The sequence below is a fragment of the Gopherus evgoodei genome, chromosome 2 (genome assembly GCF_007399415.2).
Source record: "Gopherus evgoodei ecotype Sinaloan lineage chromosome 2, rGopEvg1_v1.p, whole genome shotgun sequence".
Taxonomy (NCBI): Eukaryota; Metazoa; Chordata; order Testudines; family Testudinidae; genus Gopherus; species Gopherus evgoodei.
The window spans coordinates 5413978-5431469 of record NC_044323.1 but is presented as its reverse complement, the minus strand read 5'-3'; the positions used below and the strand labels follow the sequence as shown (position 1 = coordinate 5431469).

General features: G+C 44.8%; 1 long non-coding RNA gene across 1 annotated transcript; it reads right to left on the bottom strand.

Annotated features, from left to right (window-relative positions):
• Positions 1-2318: 2318 nt before the first annotated feature.
• LOC115644823 lies at positions 2319-14076 on the bottom strand. The gene is made up of 3 exons (XR_003998595.1): positions 13946-14076; positions 8171-8175; positions 2319-2328 (listed from the first exon to the last, which is right to left on the bottom strand). It is a non-coding gene; the product is annotated as an uncharacterized LOC115644823 (long non-coding RNA).
• Positions 14077-17492: the final 3416 nt, after the last annotated feature.

Here is a 17492-nt window from a genome sequence, read left to right as displayed (position 1 = left end):
CCTCCTCCCCAGGGAGGGTCGAGCCCCGGCCGCGCACCGTCACAATTAGTAAGACACAATTTCCCTTTACAGAAACCATGTTAACTTTTGCCCAACAATTTATGTTCTTCTATGCGTCTGACAATTTTATTCTTTACTCTCCACAGAGGACCATTGCAGTTGATCATAAGTTAGAGTCCTGAGGCTGCTCTAACATACACTGGGGGCTGGGCGCATTCCCAGATGACCTGGGCATACAGGAGATGCAGAAGTGACTTAAAGTCATCTTTGGCCCCCTGCCCCTGTTCCTGCATGACACGTGACTTGGCTAGAATGGAGAATCAGACCCAAGCTCTCCAGAGTTGCCCTGTTTGTCATCCGGCACAGCAGCCCCGCTCGCTGCAAAGGGTGGGACCTGTGGTGTGCAGGGATGATTATGGACTTTGCAACAGAAGTTTTCTTTAGTGGCAGGAAAATATGCACGAGGTGGGCAGCATGAACATTTCAAGGACACTCATAAAAGCAACTCAAAAGCCACTGCAGCAAATATAAAACATCTGGGAGAGAAAGACTGAAAGTTGTGGTTGAGAGCCAGAGTTAGTCCATGGCAGAGATCTATGTCATCACACAGGGCCTGATCCAAAGCCCATTAAAAAATGTGGAAAGATTCTCATTGGCTTCATTGGATTGGTCAGGCCTTTCTTGAATCCCTACTGTCAGTGCCCGATCATTCCCCGCTGTATGATTTCTAGTGCTCGTTCCAGCCCATTTTTTCAGCAGAGCTGGCCAGAAAACAAGAATTCCATTTCAGAAAATTGTCAAGGTTTCGGCATTAGGTTTTGTGCCACAACAGGACCAAATTAAGACTTTTCTAAAAAAACCAACCACTCTAGTAATAAGGGCACTTGCCTGGGATGTGGGAAACCCTGATTCAAATCTCTGCTTGGCCTGATTTGAAACAGGGACTTGAACCTGTGTGTCCCACGTCCCAGCTGACTGCTCTAACAAGCTGTAGGGTCAGACTCTCCCATTGAGAGATGTTGCACTTTGTGTAAGTTTAATTGGGCAAGAAAGCAATGCTGATTCTATAGCCCGGTGATTTGGGCATTCACCTGGGAATTGGGAGAGCCAGCTTCAGGTCTCTCCTCTGAAATAGGCAGGAGGGACTAACGTATCCCAAGTGAATATCCTATCCCATCCCATCCCATCCTATCCTATCCCAGTCTCTCCACCTGAGAAATCCTCCCGAGTGAGGCACAGGGGACAATTCCACAGAGCAGTGCTTCATGGCCCACAAAGGAGGTGGGAATCACCTGTGTGGTCTCTCTGGGGTCCATCCCCCACATACATGCGTTCAGTTGTGCTTCCGGTCTAGCATGGCCACACAAAGAGGGGCAGGTCTCTCCCCTCCTTAGCCACTAAACACATCCATAAAACAACTTGTTGACTCTGGTTTTCTGAGCGCTTGGAGTCAGGCAAAGGACCACCAACAATCTGCAGCAAATAATGTCGAATATATGGTCGAGAAAGGACTGTTTTGTAGCAGTGCGTAAGCTCTTTATGTTCTCGGGAAAAGCCAACATAAAGCATTTTTATTGCAATAATAAAACTTGAGACTCGTATGTGGTCGAAGAAGGAAGCAAGAGGGAGGCTGTGGCAATTGCTTCTACCAAATTACTACATGGGACAACAGAGGAGAGAAGTATCAATGTGATCAGATGGGACAGGTACCATCACTCCACCACCCTGCTCTGCTCCTCACTCCTACATACATGTTTTTGACATGCACTACATGATTAATGACTGGCCTGTATTCCAAATACAAAGTCTTCAGGTGCATTATGAAAGCAGCTGAGAAAGGCATTTATTGACTCTCAGATCCATGCTCTGGGGTAGCAAATTTTTTCTTTTTCTTTTTTATTATTTTTAAAGAAAGACACTCGGGAAAAAATAAAGCAGCTATAAAATCCCAAGACCTGGTGATCATCCAACCACTCCTATTGGCTTTGATGTGAGTTCCATGCATAGAAGGCTCTGCATAACTGACCCCTCCCATAGGTGTGAACACCTGAGCATTCTCTGGTGCTTTTTCCCATGCAGTGTTTGTGATGAGGTCCATATGGTTGGGATGCTGGGTGTGAGAACACGGTGAAACTGGTTCACAGTTTGAAGGTGGAAGGCAGCTGGGGTGAAAGTGATCATGAAATGATAACGTTCATGATTCTAAGGAACGGTAGGAGGGAAAACAGCAGGATGCAGGTAATGGACTTCAAGAAGACAGACTTTAGCAAACTCAGAGAATTGATAGGTAAAGATCCCGTGGGGAGCAAGTGTAGGGGAAAAAGTGTTCTGGAGAGTTGGCAGTTTTTTAAAGACATTATTAAGGGCACAAGAACAAACTGTCCCAATTCATAGGAATGATAGATAGTACAGTAAGACTGCCCTGGCTTAATCTCCAGTGACCTGAAACTCCAAAAAGAGTCCTACAAAAAGTGGGAACTAGGTCTACGAAGGATGAGTATAAAACAAACACAACACAAGCCTGTAGGGACAAAAATAGAAAGGCCAAGGCACAAAACAAGAATAAACTAGCTAGGGACATCAAGGGTAGCAAGAACACATTTGACAAATACATTAGAACCAAGAGGAAGACCAAGGAGAAGGTGGGCCCATTTCTCAACAAGGAGGGAAACACAACAACAGAAAATGTGGCAGTGACTGAAGGGCTGAATGCCTTTTTTGCCATTTCTCACCAAAAAGGTTAGCAGTGATCAGATGACTAACATAGTGAATATCTGTGTAAGTGGGATAGGATCTGAGGCTAAAAGAGGGAAAGAACAAGTTAAGAATTACTTAGACAAGTTAGACATCTTCATGTCAGCAGGGCCTGACCAGATACATCCTGGAATACTTCAGGAACTGGCTGAAGAGATCTCTGAGTCATTAGTGATGATCTCTGAGAACTCATGGAGTACAGGAGAGATTCCGGAGAACTGGAAAAGGGAAACTATAGCACCTTTCTATAAAAAGGGGAATAAGGACACCCCAGGGAATTATAGGCCAATCCATTTAACTTTGGTACCCAGAAAGATAAAGGAGCAGATAATCAAACAATCAATTTGTAAGCACCTAGAAGATAAGGTGCTAAGTAACAGTCAACACTGAATTGTCAAGAACAAATCATGTTAACCTAATATCCTTCTTTGACGGAGTAACAAGCCTTGTGGATGGAGGGAAGCAATAGATGTGATATACCTCAACATTAGTAAAACTTCTGATATTGTCTCACATCACTGCCTCATAAGCAAACTAGGGAAATATAGCTGGAAGCGCATATTAAGTGGGGTCCTGCAGGGATCTGTCCTGCATCTGGTTGCATTCAATATCTTCATAAATGATTTGGATAATGGCATAGAGAGTACACTCATAAAGTCTGTGTATGAAAACCAAGCTAGGAGGCGTTCCAAGCACTTTTGGGGACAGGTTTAGAATTCAAAGTGATCTTTGCAATGGTCTGAAATACATAGGATGCCATCCAATAACAAGAAATGAAAAGTACTACACTTCGGAAGGCAGAGTCAGTGACACACATACAAAATAGGAAATGCCTGCCTAGGAAGGAATACTGCAGAAAAGCATCTGGGGGTTAAAGCGGCTCCCAAACTAAAGATGAGTCAACAATGTAACACTGTTGCAAAAGGAGAGCATGTCCTTCTGAGAGGTATTGTCAGGGATGTTGTAAGCAAGATCTGAGATGACTACAACAGGGTTCAAAAAAGAACTAGAGAAGTTCATGGAGGATAAGTCCGTCGACGACTATTAGCCAGGATGGGCAGAGATGCAAAACCAGAAGTAATTGTTCCACTCTACTCAGCAATAATAAGGCCTCAACAGCAGCACTGTGTCCAGTTCCAGCACCACACTTTGGGAAGGGTTGGATAAAGTCCAGAGGAGAGCAACAAAACTGATTAAAGGTCTGGAAAACATGAGCTATGGAGAAAGATTGGAAAAAATGGGTTTGTTTAGTCTGGAGAATAGAAGACTAGGGGCGGGGGAAGGGCATGACAACAGTTCCAGTATGTAAAAGATTGTTATAAAGAGGAGGGTGATAAATTGTTCTCTTTATCCACTGAGGACAGAAGCAGCAGCAATGGTTTAAAATGGAGCAAGGGAGGTTTAGATTAGACATTACGAAAACAGTGTAACTGGAAGGGTAGTTACAAATTTCCTAGGGAGGCTGTGGAATCTCTGTCAGTGAAGGTTTTTAAGAACAGGGTAGACAAACCCCTGTCAGGGATGTTCTAGATAATGCTCAGTCCTGCCTCAGTGCAGGGGACTAGAGTAGATGACCTTGTTGAGGTCTCTTCCACTCCTACATTTCTATGATTCCACGCGTGATAGTGTGAGTATGATGCAGTGTGTGTGATGTATCCATGCAGTGAGAGGTGTATGTGTGTGAGAGCACATATGTGACAGAGTGTGCATGTGTGAGAAAGAGAGACAGACAGTACACGTGATGGGGTTTGTGTGTTAGAGAGTACACGTGATGGGATTTGTGTGTGAGAGAGTACAACACATATGATGCGGTGTGTGAGGGGAGTACATGGGTTTGGGATGCTGTGCATGAAAGGGCCAGACCCAGAAAAATACACACACACCTTTTGTAGCCTCAAAAGGGCCCAAAAGCCAACCTCAGAGAGGGTCAACAACCCAGCCTCACATGGATACTGCCCCCAATTCCCTTCTCTAACCCAGACCCCCAAATATCCAGGGGCACGACCATGTGCTTTAGAGCCCAACTGCACCTCAGTCAAGTCCCTAAGCTTATCTATCTTCAGTGGCAGCTCCTACCCTGGAGCTGTACTCTCTCTGCTATAGGCTGACAGGCTGCCTGGGTCGCAGGGTTTGTCTCTGGGCTGGATAGTTAATGATTAGATTAAAAAAATATCCTGTTTGTTGCCTTTCTGTTGTGCCAGTGTGGAGTCTGGGCAGGTGGGATTCAGACCTTACATTCTGCCCCTTTGGCTGCAACTCCAGACCAGAGCCGTGAGTGGAGAAAAGAAGCTGAATAGCTTTGGGCCGCTGCCCCTTTAAGACCCTTCTCCATCTAACTCATAGTCATCTGAGCCCGACTGAGCCCCTGGCTGGCCAATAGGCTTTGGACTCAAAGCCATTGACCAGCCAGGAGGGCAATATTAAAATAACCACTCCCAGGCCCCCTTATCGTACAGGGAGGGAATCTGGAGAACTGAAGAAGGGGTTTGTGCAGCACCAGGCTCTGAGTGAGTGACAGAGCGGGGATGGGAATCTGTGATCTGCCCCAGTCCCTGTAGGCTGCTCTTGGAGCATAAAGGGACCAGAACCAGATGCTTGGGAGTATTCTCCCTAGAAATGGGTCCTTCAGCCAGTGATGAGCGGCTGTAAAGGCCCTATGTAGCCTCTACCCTCTTTGCAGTCCCTGCCATCCGGGGATATTCAGTTCCTGCTGTACTCTGGCTACTCACCCTCCGGGCTGGGGGGTTGAATACAAATCTTCATGGTTTAAAGGAGTCCTGAGGCTGCACAAAATTCTGCCAGGCTCGCACAGGTTGCCAGCCAGAGACAAGATACAGGAAGCGCAAAGGCAGCTTGATGCAGGAAAGGAACATGAGAGAATCTGGTTGCAAGCCTCCTTATTCCGCGTCCTGTGCGTCAGCTTTGGCACACTGCGGCAAGGAAGGGAGTGACTTCCGCTCCACATGAAGGCAAGGGGAGTTGCATATACTCAGCACCTTCCAGGATCGGATCTCTGCCACATGGGTGCTTTAGGTCAGACAGTCTTGCCTCATTTAATTTGACTGTGCTTGGCAATCCCAGAGGGAAATACGTTTGTCACGCATGAGGTTTGCCCGTATCTGTATCAGCTGTTGGGGGGGGGGGCAGGCCCACATGTTGTTCCTTCCTTGTGCATAATGGGGCTGTATTTGAAGGCACTCTTATTAAACACCAGTAGCTTGCTATGTGGTTCTCATATACACTAGGAAACTGCATCCCATTCACGGGTCAGCTGGAGATCCACTCATCTGCCTGAGACATAGAGTAAAAGGGGGAGTTTCTAATGCAGAATGGTATCTGTCACAATCAAGTGTCAGAAGGTTTGATCTAACCCTGGAAGCCAATGGGAGCTTTTTCCATTGACTTCAATGGCCTTTGAATCAGGGCTTTAATCCTAACCTGACACCAGTTGATGTTTTGACACGTCGTGGGGGAGGTTGATCCTGCGGTTAAAGCACTGGAGTGGGATTCAGGAGATCTGGGACCTATTCCTACCTGTGCCACAGACTTCCCGTGTGATATGGGGACACGAGTCACATAGGGTCTGGCATCACTGCAGAGTTAAGTTGGGTGTTGCCTGTAACCCAACTCCCGTCTACACACAAAGCCTTCTCACCTGAGGTTAGTGCTGCTTCCGAGCCAGGCTAGCTGGCTTGTCTTGGCATGTGGGTTAAAACCTGGGTTCCACTTTGACTTGGGCTGGTACCTGCTCACTTCGCAGTGAGGATACAGGCTAAACCACTTGAGGGCTGACAGTCCTCCAGTGCCTTCCCACAATTCCCCAGCATGCCCTGAAGGACAAACAAGCTCTCCCACTATTCACTGGGAAAGAAGCATAGAGGAGCTCATCTTAGTGCAGCACAGAGAACTATGGGATGCACCCCCAGAAGTCCTAGCTTCACAATGGGGTTGTGGGGCTCTTACCCAGGCTAGGCTGGCCTGGGTGCTCAGACCTGGCTGGTAAACACCTGAGTTAGCTCTGCTGTGAAGATAAGGAAGATAATAACACTTCCTTTCTCCCACCTTTGTCTGTCTTCTCAATTTAGACCACAAGCCCTTTGGAGCTAGGACTGTCTCTTACTATGTGTTTGTGCAGCTCCAAGCACAATGAGGCCTGGATCTTGGTTAAGATGTATGAGCAGTATCTTCAGGCAAATGATAGTAAGTTAACTCGTTGTGCACTTTCCGGTAAATGTTCAAAAAGCAGGCACTCTGCGAAGCTCAATTTTGAAAGAAACTCACACACACATACACGCACAATGGCCAAAACTGTTCAAATCTAATTGTGACAGGAGGACCCTGAAAGTTGGCCCATAAACCACGTCAGAGTTCAGGAGTTTAGTGCCACACAGGTCAGTGCTTTAGTGTGCAATAAAATAATAATAAAAAAGAACAAGCAGGCAACATTTCAACTTAGCATCCTGCATCAGTCTACCTTCTGCTACTCATGGCTGACTGAGGAGTCGTCTGCTCTTAGCTTCCTCTGGGATTGGACAGTCCAGGTGCTTTCCCAGCATCCACTGGGTCTCATTCTGCTCTCCCTGGCACTGGTGTAAATCAAGAGTAGCTCCATAGAAGTCCATGAAATTACTCTGCGGTAACACTGGAGTGAGATCAGAATCATACAACATTCATAATGCATAACCATGGGCGGCAGTCTATTCTCAGTTACACCTGTGTAAATGTAGAGCATAAAACGGAGGCAAATTCAGGTTTCCCATGTCACCTTAATTCAACCCCCTTGTGCATATGCACTATGCTAGTCTTTAATCACATGATCACATACTATTTTTTCCCATGGGAACCCTGCTTCATTGAGCGAACAGGATGGATCCTGCTCTGGGAATGAATCAGGGTTATGCAGTGAAGGAGGCTGTTGAAGGACTCCTGCAAGGTATGGGGTGAATGAGGAAAGGATTGCAGGGAAAGAAGGAGGAAAGGATTGCAGGGAAAGAAGGCAGCTGAATGTTTCCCAGAAACATTGGATTCTGTCCCTGCCTCTGCCACAGATGTCAACAAAGACAAGTGCAAAGTACTTCACTTGGGAAGGAAAAATCAAAAGCATAGCTACAAAATGGGGAGTAACTGGCTAGTTGGTAGTGCTGCTGAAAAGGATCTGGGGGTTATAGTGGATCACAAATTAAAAATGAGTCAACAATATGATGCAGCTGTGAAAAAGGCTAGTATCATTGTGGGATGTATTAGCAAGAGTGTCGTATGTATGCCACGGGGGGTAATTGTCCTGCTCTACTTGGCACTGGTGAGGCCGCAGCTGGAGAAATGTGTCCAGTTATGTGTCTCACACTTTAGGAAAGTTGTGGACAAATAGGAGAGAGTCCAGAGGAGAGCAACAAATATGATCAAAGTTTTAGAAAACTTTGCCTATGAGGAAGAGCTAAGAAAACCCTGGGTGTGTTTAGTCTTGAGAAAAGAAGACTGATGGGGAAAACCTGATAACAGTTTTCAAATATGTTAAGGGCTGTTCTAAAGAGGAGAGGGATCCACTGTTCTCCATGCCCACTGAAGGTAGGACAAGAAGTGATGGGCTTGATCTGCAACATGGGAGATTTCTGGTCGATAGTAGGAAAAAACTTTCTACCTCTCAGGGTAGTTAAGCTCAGGAACAGGCTTCCAAGGCAAGCTGTGGCATTCCCCACTACTGGAGGATTTTCAGAACAGGTTGGACCAACACGTGTCAGGGATAGTCCAGGGTTACTTGGCCCTGCCTCAGCGCAGGGGGCTGGTCTTGATAATCTTTCAAGGCCTCTTCCAGCCCTCAATTTCTGTGCTTCCTAGGGGACATACATCTACATCATACAAGGTGCCTCCACACTCAAGATGACACCCAGTCTCCTCACAGAGGCTAAAGGCTAAACTGACCATAGAGGCTGGACTACTCCCCTGTCTGTAAAGCTAGTCCCTGCAGAGCTGGGTTAATGGTCATTGTGGGTCTGGGTGGATAAAGTTGCACTGCCACTGTCTGTGCAGTACCTAGAAAAATTCACCAGTTGTAGCCTTGCCATGGTTGGTCTGATTCCGAGACTGGGTCTGTGCAACTTCAGGCTAATGATTTCCACCCGTGTGAGAGCAGAATTACTTCCATGTTGTTCTCGTTTTGGACAGATGCTACCGGTATCAGCCAAGACACACAAGGGTTCTTCGATTTCCTCATCTTAAGTGGATTCCAGGCTGTGCAGTTGATCCAATTCAGGGTGACTGATGTTGACCCCTGCTTTCAAGAACCTACAGTGCCTCATGGTGAATGAGCCAGTGTTGTATCACCAGCACGTTGACAAAGAATTTCGGAGTGTTTTCCCTGGGAACAGCATGCGGCAGGATGCTAAAGGCCAGGCACGCGTGCCTGTTGGTTGGGGAGCAGATATGGAGCTGTCAGTGCCCTTGTGTGACGGCAGCTCTCAGGGGTGACACATCGGAGATTGAACCTCCAGAGCTAAACGGCTACATCTTGAGCTAGAAAGCCAAGGCTCTGCAGCAAGGGAAGAGAACAAGTGCACAGCAGGGGCTCTAGAACACTCATGCACCAGACAGTAACACTTGCAAACAATGCTATCCAAGGGCCCGGCCAAACCCTTAGATATGAACAAAATCAGACACTGAACACTGAGGCAGCCTTCGCCCTATGGTGGGCTGGTTATATTACAAACTAAATTATCCTCCTTTTCCCTGCCTGTTTATTGACCTCACCAATTGCATCTGGTCTATTTAGACTGGAAGCTCTTTGGTGCAGGAGCTGTCATTTACTATTTCTACATGCCCGGCACAATGGGGCCCCGACACAGATGAGGACTTTAGATGCTGCAGCAATGCAAATAATTAATAGCAAATCCTGACAGAGGATGTGCTGGGCGAGTCCTGAATCAGCCTTGACTCAGCAGAAGGCTGATTATTGTCACAAATTATTATCACAAACACTGCTAATGCTGTGCCAGGAGCAGGACAAACACAACATAAGAGACTGTCACTGCCTCAAAGAGCTTACAGTCTAAACAAGCAAGATTGAGGACAGAGGAAACTGAGGCACAGAGTGTGGAAGTGACTTGTGCAAGGTCACAAAGCAGATTTGTTGCAGAGATGGAAATAGAAACCAGGTCACTAGCGTTGCAGTCTACTGCTCTACCCACTATACCACACTGCCTCACACTAGAAAGGCTTATAGCAGTTTTTTAATCCTTCAATATCTTTAAAAAACACAGAGTCTTTTCCTAACTACCTAGTTGGTAAATCGCAACACAAATGCAGCAGAGACCTTTTAAACTGCAAAACAACAGCAATTTCTTGGGCTCAGAGACCAACAGACTAGTTCCCTTCCCTTGATTATGGTCCCAGCAAGCTTTTATGTGAAATAATTCTGCCTAACATTCAGCAAGATTTTGGGAGGGGCTCGCAGAACTCAGGAGGTTGATTTCGCTTGCTGGTGTGACCAGCCTTTCTGTGACTGACAGCAGCATTGCATTAGCAGACACCAAGAATCCCGCACTGAGACTACATCCTTGCTTGGCACAAGACTGGCCAGAGCTGCTCTGTTTGCCAACCATAAGTGGTTTCTGAGACGTACCGGGTGAAACAATCAACTGTTCCCTACTGGTGATGTTTAAAATGAGAAAAACCACCTATCTTGGCCAGCACCTAATAAAATTCTTCCTCTCACAGCACAAAGGAGAATGAAAGTGAATTCTAAGGCAAATTTTAGAGGTAAATGGATTCCCAGTTTCACTTTGAGTCCAGCCTAGGTCAGCAGTGCCTTGTCGCAGCCCAAAGGCCTCTATTCTAACATGGTGTCCATATGGCCAATTGTCGGTCATCTAGAGGTCACGCTGGTGCCGTGTGCAACACCGTGGTGCTGTGTGCTACTTTAGGGTGCGGTGTGCAACATTATAGTTCCGTGTGCATTGTCCTGCTCTTTTTGCCTGGTCACCTAAGGGTCAGGCTAGTGCTGTGTGCATAATACCAGCGCACCGTGAGCAAAGGAACCCAGTCTGACCAATCATAGTCCAGTTCAAATGGTCAGATTAGGGTCGTGTGCAAAAGCATACTAGCGTGCTGGTACTTTCTAGTGTGCCGTATGCAGATTCTATCTACGTAGAGGGCGCCAACTAGGAACCTGGAAGGTGAAGGAGCTAGGGACCAATCAGATTTTGACAAGTGTAAAAGAGCCTTTGAATAAAACTATGCCTCGTGCCAGAATCTGCAGGAGTATCCACATACGGACTGAAGGACCTGATCCACCCTTCAGCCAGGGCTCTCCTCCGGATATAGCCGGCTCGGGACGTGACATTTATTTTTTCGAAGTTATCTTCTGCGGATTCGGTATGCTTCTGGTGTCTGTACTGCTGGTCAGCTGCGCCTGGAATACGGGACTTGCTTTCTAAATGTCTGTGAATACTCTGTGCTTTGCTTAGCTTCTTCTGTAGAACTGTATATATTGTTGTTATTTGGTGTAAAGTTGTGCATATACAGTATTTGAGAGCTGAATTGCTGTAATGGTTGCTATTCCGGTTAGTTGGTGTGTTTTATAGTATTTGGTCAATGTGCGCACAGTTCGTTTAAGTTGGTGTATTTATTTTAATTTTTTGGGAGCAGTTAATTTTAAATTATTTGGGTCCTTGTTAATGAATGTAAATAGATTGCTTCAAGCTGTGTGAATGTTCTTGTTCTAATAGTACTGTTAGTTGGGAAAAGTGCTCCTCCCCAGCCCAAGTTGTGATTTTCTCCCTGTTAATAAACGGCCACGTGGTGTTTTGAAGTTTCAATTTGTCTGATTTTAATTTTCCTCTCTCAATTAAAAGTTCACTCGAACCTGCATTAGGCATGGAGATGCCTGAACTCTGATTCCACTCAATGACTGCTTGGTGGCCTCTGTGAATCGAACAAACAGGGCTCATTCTAGTTCCTAGTGGGCAGATATCAACATCGCCAAGCTCACACTAGAGCTGGGAGGGAACCTGCTTTCCCATCCTGAGAACAGTTTTGAGATTTTGAAAAAAAAAATAATAATCTTGATTTGGGAAGAAAAAAATTATATTGGTTTGGGTCAACCAAAATATTTTGTGTTGATTAGTTCAAAATGTTTCATTTTGATTTTTTAACATCTTTCATGTTTTCAACTGGAATGTGCTGAAATTTCAAATTGGAAACCTGGAATTTTTCATTTAAAAAAATTGTCCAAATGAGACATTTCCACAAATTTGATGTCTTTTCCACAAAAGTTTTTTTCAGTGGAGAAATTTGTCAACACTGCCTTGTCTTGCAAAAAGTTTTGGTTTTGAAGAATCAGCATTTTTCAATGAAAAAAAAATGTAGCCAAAAAATTCCCGACCAGTTCTAGTCATGACCACACTTTTTGTGGCTAGCAGTCCACACCCTGTATTCCTCTGTACCTCCCCTCCCTTACATACCCTTCTGGCTGGCATTGCTTTTCTTTCTTTCTGCTGAATATCTCTTCCACACTTGCCCTTCCCCGCCCCCTTTTGCTACTGTCTTTCTCAGATACTAACAGCAAGAAAATGGCCAACACACTATGCATGGTCTAAGACCCAGGTTTCTTTTCCAACCTGTGTCCCATCCTATGTCATGTTTTTGTGTCTATCCCTCGGATTTACACTTCCAGAACAGGTAACTGAGCATTTTTCATGCTTCTTGATTCCACACCTATTACCTTTTTGGTCTCTAAAGTCCACAATTTTGTCAAGCTTTGAGTCACAATGACAGACACTCTTGTCTGGTCACATTTTTTTATTGTCCTTTGTACAGCAGGGGCTGGAGAAATTCTATTCTCCAGGGCCAGAATCTGTTCTCATGCTGGTGTAAATCAGGAGGAACTCTACTGAAGTTAAGAGAGTTACTTGGATGTAAGAGTGAGGTAAGCGACAGGAGAATCATGCCAATTTATCTCTGATGCTCTTGCTTTACACAGGTATAAGGGCATAATGTTGCACATTTTGAAGAATACAGAGCATACACCTTAACTGTGATTTATTACATATTACCTAAAGAAAGAGTGGTCTTAGGATGATGGCACTGGACTGAACTCCGGGTTCTTCCACAGACACCTTGTGTGACCTTGGTAAACTCAGTCTCTCTTGATGCCTCAGTTCCCCATCTGTAAAATGGGGATAATAAAAATTCCTCTCTCTCTCTCATCTATTTAGACTATACGCTCTTCAAGATGGGGACGGTCCTGCATGTACAACAGCTAACACAATGGGGCCCTGGTCTCAGTTGAGGGACTTTTGGTGATATGGGAATACAAATTATAATCATGTGTGCACCTAAAATATATCCACTCATGACAGAGTATGTGTGTGTATACACAGATACAACAAAGGGTAGGAACAAAGGTCAGTTTGCAGAACGGAGAGAGGTAAAGACAAAGTGGTGTCTCCCGCGGTCTCTACTAGGACCACTATTGTTCAATATAATCATAAATGATTTGGAAAAAATGGGTAAACAGGAAAGTGGCAACATTTGCAGATGATAAGAAACTACTCCAAACAGTTAAGTCCAAAGCAGACTGTGAAGAGCTATAAAGGGACCTCACAAAACTGGGTGACTGGGCAACAAAATGGCAGATGAAACTCAATGTTGATAAATGCAAAGTAATGCACATAGGAAAACATAATCCCAACTATACATATACAATGATGGGGTCTAAATTAGCTGTTACCGCTCAAGAAAGAGATCTTGGAGCCATTGTAGGTAGTTCTCTGAAAACAGCCACTCAATGTGCAGCGACAGTCAAAAAAACAAACAGAATGTTGGGAATCATTAAGAAAGGGATAGCTAAAAAGACAGAAAATATCATATTCCCTCCATATAAAACCAGGGTATGTCCACATCTTGAATACTGCGTGCAGATGTGGTCACCCCATCCCATAAAAGATATACTGGAATTGGAGAAGGTTCAGAAAAGAGCAACAAAAACTATTAGGAGCATGGAACATCTTCCAGATGAGGAAAGATTAATAAGGCTGGGGCTTTTCAGCTTTGAAGAGAGATGACTAAGGGGGGATATGAGAGAGGTCTATAAAATCATGACTGGTGTGGAGATAGTGAATAAGGAAGTGTTATTTACTCCTCATAACACAAGAACTAGGGATCATCAAATGAAATTAATAGGCAAAAGGTTTAAAACACACAATGCATAGCCAGCCTGTGGAACTCTTTTCTAGAGGATGCTGTAAAGGCCAAGATTATAAGAAGGTTCAAAAAAGAACTAGATAAATTCATGGAGGATAGGTCCATCAATGGCTATTAGCCAAGATGGGAAGGAATGGTGTCCCTAGCCTCTGTTTGCCAGAAACTGGGACTGGGTGACAGGGGATGGATCACTCAACAATTATTCTGTTCTGTTCATTCCCTCCGAAGCACCTGGCATTGGCCACTGTTGGAAGACAGGATACTGGGCAAGATGGACCATTGGTCTGACCCAGTGTGGCCATTCTTATGTTCTTATACTTATATACACACCATAGGTTGTGTATTACACAGAGTCTGGGGAGACTAATTGACATTTATAGCCATAGGGAGTAGCTGAATTAATAAGCCATCTTTCCTGATTGCCTTTTGTGAAGTCACCAACCTGGGCTGCATAAAGGAAATTAACCTTTCAGGCATTTTTCTTGATCGCTTAGTGTTCTTATAAATTGCATTGCCTACAGTTCCTATGCTGAAAAGACTCAACCAGCCTTCTTTTAAAACAATTTTCCTCTCCTTTTCTCAGCATAGTTTAGCCTGGCTTGTAATACAGCTGGATATTTTCCAAGTGTTTAATTTGGAACTCGATACCTTTTGTAAAAAAAAAAATTTAAAAAGCTCAGTTGTAGGATCAGAAGAGTTTACACTGGAGCTGCAGCAAGTTACTCACCAGAGAGTTGAACTCCGGTGAACAAGGGCTGGCTTGGAAAAGCAATTGAATTTGCTCATAGACATGGGTTAAATTGCAAGGCTGAAGGGGGAATCCGTGGGGCGGCTGTTTGCTATAGGACCTTTGGAATGCAAACCACTCCGGTATCTTTACAATAGCCTGTCTCTGCCCCAAAGAAGCTGCCTGTTGTGGCATGAAGGCTGAGAGACACAAGGGAAATTAGAGGAATGCAAAGTTTCAAAGGACTGGGGGGGGTGTTATTCATTTCAGCATAAGTGGCCTTTTCCTAATAACCCTCACAATATGGTTAGACTATGGTGTGGACCTATCATAGACATGAGGGCCTCGCTCTGTGGGAGACAAATAAGTATCTAAGATGGAAATGAAGCGGAGAGTGCAGGATGGCTTAAGGAGATGGCATGGCACCTGACCCGCTTCTCTCCTGCCCTATCCCCTTCACTCCCCTTCTCTTCAATGCACCTGCTCCCTTTTCATTGAGATCATCCGCTCCTAACTACCCCCATTTCAAAAAAAGAATGTGGAACTCGCATGCCATTTGCCACCATCATGTTGGTCCCTCTACTTGTGTGTTCCATCCCTTCCCCCCAATCCTGTCTATATCTGGTCTATTTAGACTGTAGGCTCTTCAGGGCAGGGAACATCTGCTAGTCTATATCTCTACAGTGCTTAGCACAATGGGGCCCCTTCATGACTTGTCTTTAGGCACTACCTGAATAAACATGATTTATAATAATGACACTCCTAAGTAACACAGCTACACGATTTTACATTCTTCCCAAGAGGACACCAATTATTTAACCACAAGTATCTAGAGACACTAGCAACCAGTGCACAATCCATTATTTATCTGTAGCACCTGGAGTAGCTGGCTATGAGGACGCCAACAATTATTTGACCACAGCATCTGGAGAACTTAGCAATGAGGCACCATCAATTAATTAACTGTAGTATCCAGAGAAGCTAGCAACGAAGACAATGCCAGTTATTTAATTACAGTGTGTAGAGTACTGCAGAGTCACACAGTTCAAGGCAGAAGAGACGACTAGATCTTCTAGTCAGGCCTCTTGTAGACCACTCGCCACCAACACCACCCAACACCTGCACTCTAAACCCAACAATCGAAATTAGACCAAAGCAATACATCCCACAGGAGATTAGACTGTTATGGGCCACAGGCAGAGCATAGGAGTGGGATGCACCACTGCTTGAGGCCTCCACAATGTCAAGGAAATGATTAAGTGAGATATATGCAGATAATCTTGGCAACACACTGCAGAGGAAGTAGAAAACTCCGCAAGATCACTGCCAATCTGACTTTGAGGGAAACTCCTTCCCAACTCTATATATGGCAATCAGTTAGGCAACCAGAAAGAATGAGCCAGCCAAGCATCTGATAGCGATTACTCAGTGTCACCTGGCCCTCCCTGTCTAATGTCCCATCTCCAGCTATGGCTATCCCTGATGCTTCAGAAGAAGGAGGTAGCTAGCAACCAAGACAACTCCAGCAATTTAACCATGGTGACCAGAGAAGTTAGCCACCTTATATAGATTGTGAGACCACAGCCACTCAAGAGATGACTTACCCCAATTTGGGTCCACAGTTGGACCTGTAAAACCTTGGGGTCAACACTATCACAAGCTGCTAACAGATCTTAAGTTTATGTTTCCATGGGGATCCTTTATCTATTACAAGGAGGAGATCATCAGCCAGTGAGGTCAATGCCGTCTCCATGCCATGCCTAGGGTTAAATCCAGAGGGAAGGAATAGAGAAGGAAATCTGCACACTTCAGAGGTCAACAGCACAGCCCACACCTCCTTGTTCAGAAGCGCCAGTGGAGTTTTGATTTCATTTAGAACATAGGAAACCTACAAAGTTTAAGCCGAGACGTTTTCTCCACTCCAGCTAAAATTCTCACTTAAGAAATAGTGAGGATGTAATTACTGAAGAAAAAAAATATGAGTTGAAGCCCACATTTCAGCTAAGTCTAGATATCAGCATAGTGTGAGCAGAAAGTCACTGACATCAATTTGTCAAGCAAAGGTCATCAGCAGAGGAAGGATGGACATGCAGTTAAGGAACTGAGCGAGGACTCACTGTATGATCTTAGGCAAGTCTCTTAAGTTATGTCTACATGTGGGAGTATTTTTGATTAACTCCACACATGAAGAACAAGTGCACTCTTATTCTTCATGCATGAAATTAATCAAAAATATCCACTCATTTTGAACTAGCTTAATGCAAATTCAGAACGTCTACACGTGGAGTTATTTGCAGTGTTGTAGTTGTCTTGGATCCAGAATATGTGAGATACAAGGTGGGTGAGATAATATTTTTTGCTGGACCAACTTCTGTTAGTGGAAGGCACAAGTTTGTAAGCTCTATAGAGCTCTTCTTCAGGTCTGGGGAAGGAAGCAGAGTGTCAGTGAAAACGAGCTCACACATGGAGTCAATCAGGAAGTTAATCTGCTTTAAATTCACACCCTACCTTACTTCACCTTAAGTTTCATGCATAGACAAGCCTTTAGTCTCCCTGCCAGTAAGCGGGATAACACTTCCTTTCTCTCTTTTTTCCTAGATTGTCAAATCTTTGGAGCACAGACTGTCTCACACTGTGTGTTTTTGCACTGCCGAGCCCGCTGGGGCCATGGTCTCTGACGGGGACGCTAGGACTGGATTCCATATGCAGGAGGCATAGCCCCATTGCAAGCGTCATGAACCCAGGCTAATAATATCAAAGATGTTCTAAAGAAATGATGGTCAGGGAAGAATTATTTTTTGAAGAAGCTGCTTCC